The sequence below is a fragment of the Apium graveolens genome, chromosome 5 (assembly GCF_009905375.1).
Source record: "Apium graveolens cultivar Ventura chromosome 5, ASM990537v1, whole genome shotgun sequence".
Lineage (NCBI taxonomy): Eukaryota > Viridiplantae > Streptophyta > Magnoliopsida > Apiales > Apiaceae > Apium > Apium graveolens.
The window spans coordinates 210,973,732-210,976,024 of NC_133651.1; the positions used below are offsets into that span (position 1 = coordinate 210,973,732).

Sequence of the window (2,293 nt, forward strand, 5' to 3'; positions counted from 1 at the left end):
GATGGTGGTAAAGTGAGACCATAAAAAGAGCTCTTCCGAATGATAAAAAAAAAGGGTGCTTAGGTTCGTTGGAAAACCCAACATTTGTACATCCTTCTCCCATGCTTTTTATTGGTCAAAAACCAATAAAAGTTCTCTAGACTTCTTCACTACTCGTACAGGAAGGACTCTCTTTCTGTCTGTAGGGAATACTTTGTTCGAAAGAAAGATGCCTCAACTGGATAAATTTACTTATTTCACACAATTCTTCTGGCAGAGAGGAAGCCTGTTACGAGTAAGTGGAGAGGAAAGATCTCCAGAGATTCTTATCTCATTCCATTCCAGCGGCTCAACCAGTAACCAATGGTGAAAACTCAAAAATCCATGGTTTCCCGGTAGAACCCTATTTCTCCCAAGTTATTTCGGAACCGAAAAAAAGAAGCGGTTTTTCGCACAGCTTGCTCATAGTGCAGGTCCCACTTATATATCGTATTTGGCCGAAGAAGTATCGGACAGGTTGGAGTTCTTACCTTCTTGGGACTCCATGGACCAAGATCTGCTTTTATTATATAGGCAATACCGATCTACTTTCACTTTAGTAGATCATATAGATGTAGAAAGCTTCTCATTTTGATGAATTGGAAACATCTCTTTTCAATTTCTATTTACCTAGTTCATATGTTTGTTTCGTGTGTTCCCGGGAGGAATTAAATCTTTTAAATCTCGGGATACCACCTAAATAACTGCGGCCAGAGAGTAAAGTAAAATAGGTCGGAGTCCGAGGTCAGGTCGGACAACATACATCTTGGTTTGTTCCATAGCATGCTCGTGGCTGCCCTATGTAGTAATACGGGGGGCAAGACTCTCTTAGAGGTATTACCAACATCTCTATCTCTATATGGTGACAATCACCTAACGTCATTCGCTCAACATCTCATCACTGTTACCGCGAGAGATGACTTGGTCGAAACCCAAGTGCCTTCCTATGGGAGAACAAGTTATCTTCCATGCGGACGAGGCTTAGTCAAGCACAAGTTTGGGTATTTACCATATGCTCACACCTTACCACTAATGGTATCATTGCCAGGCATAGGAGATCGCATTTAGGGTTGTGTTGCTTTTGAGTGATAGATCTGGTCCCATCTAGTCTAGAACAAATATCATATAGAGAAGAGATAGACAAAGAAGTCTGTCGAAAGGGGCCGATGGATCGCCCTTAATGCCCAACAAGTCCCATGCCTTTTTTGGCCCAACCGGCTGGCGATTTCCGACAAGTCTTTATGCATTTTTAGAGCAAGAAGAAGTTTTGAATTTTTTTGAATAAACAAGATGACAAGACATTTTCAGGAACTGTAGAAGGGGGAACTTCTCAGTCTTGTCCAATCCCTTCAATTTGTTATAGCAGTCTTACTTGTAGTTATTATAGTCTTACTTTTCTAGGTTGTGTATATTTGCTATATACTTTTGCGTAATAATATAGTAGCGAGAGAAATTCTCGATAAGCGGAGCTTTGAATACATTTTAAAGAAAATCGAGTAGGGGAACAGACTGCCCTCCGTAGACGTAGGTACAAACTACATCAAAATTTCCCCTTCAGAGGTACCGCCTTTGAAGAAAACTAAAACGGAGGTGCCCGAAAAAGAGCCGTAAAGGCACGGCGCTTAAAACAACAATTCGCCCGCCCAGTTCTACTTGCCTAGATCTCTTATTTCCCGCATAGTCCGTCGGTCAAACCAACGATTCTCTTCTCACAAAGTAATAGATAGATCTTTTCCTAGTTAGACTTCTATCAATACAATGAAATAACCATCCCTTCCTATTTGTTTGTCCTGTCAGATAGAAAGAAAATTATGCCCCAAAGAGCCCTTCTTTAGCACTTTAAGGGGTGGGGGTGAAGGGGGGTTTACATATAACCGAGGCAAAGCAGTTTATGATTGAATCTCAGAGGCATTCTTAATATTTGGTAGATCCAAGTCCATGGCCTATTTCGGTTTCACTCGGAGCTTTGGAAACCACCGTAGGAGGTGTGATGTACATGCACCTATTTCAAGGTGGTGCAACCCATCTCAGTTTGGGCCTCATATTTCTCCTATATACTATGTTCGTATGGTGGCGCGATGTTATATGTGAATCCATGTTGGAAGGACATCATACCAAAGTCGTACAATTAGGACCTCGATATGGTTTTATTCTGTTTATCGTATCGGAGGTTATGTTCCTTTTTTTTTGTTTTGGGCTTCTTCTCATTCCTTTTTGGCACCTACGGTAGATATCGGAGGTATTTAGACCCCAAAAGGGATTGGAGGTTTTAAAT

General features: G+C 41.3%; 1 pseudogene; it reads left to right on the top strand.

Annotated features, from left to right (window-relative positions):
• The first annotated feature begins 208 nt into the window (after window positions 1-208).
• On the top strand, window positions 209-722 carry LOC141660646 (putative mitochondrial protein ymf1; annotated as a pseudogene).
• Window positions 723-2,293: the final 1,571 nt, after the last annotated feature.